This window comes from Lipotes vexillifer, unplaced genomic scaffold (assembly GCF_000442215.2).
Source record: "Lipotes vexillifer unplaced genomic scaffold, Lipotes_vexillifer_v1.1 scaffold129, whole genome shotgun sequence".
Classification (NCBI taxonomy): Eukaryota; Metazoa; Chordata; class Mammalia; order Artiodactyla; family Lipotidae; genus Lipotes; species Lipotes vexillifer.
Window position 1 is genome coordinate 2,237,545 of NW_006777287.1, and position 679 is coordinate 2,238,223.

Sequence of the window (679 nt, forward strand, 5' to 3'; positions counted from 1 at the left end):
GTGGCCTCCGTGCCCCCAGCCTCTAATGGTTACTCCCTTGGAGGACATGGCGCAAGTCTATCAGCAGTCTTTCCAGCTGAACCCTAGCACAGCCTCCAAATCCTGACCCAGGATTCCTGAGCACAGTGCTTTATTCTAGCTCCTCAGAGTATCATCTTAGCTTGTTAGAGATGCAAGTTCTCAAGCCCCACATCAAATTCACCAAATCAGAATCTGGGCTTCATGTTTGGAAAGTCTTGCAGAGTGTACAGCTCTGGCAGAGAATTACCTAAATACAACCCAATCACCCATTGCATTGTTTCATCAAGCATGGTTTGAAGTCAGTTTGTATTAAATCACCTAGGATGTTTATTACAAAAGCTGATTCCTAAGTTCCTCCTGAGAACTTAGGATGATGCCAGGAATCTGTGTTTTAAATGAGTGCCCCAGAGAATTCTTAAATGTAAACTGGGTGGTGCAGGGTGTTCAGATCTAGCCTGGCTGGGCCTCTGGAAAGCAGTGCTTTCCTTTTAACACATGGGACAGGGTGGGGTGGGGCTGGGGTGTCCCTACATATCCGTTGATAAAGGTCCTGGCCTCTCTGAGGACAGGTCAAGGCATAAATTATCCAGTGTGTGAATGTGGAAAACAAAGGCTGTAGAGTAATACACCATTAACTAGGTGAATGTAGCTTTGCTGA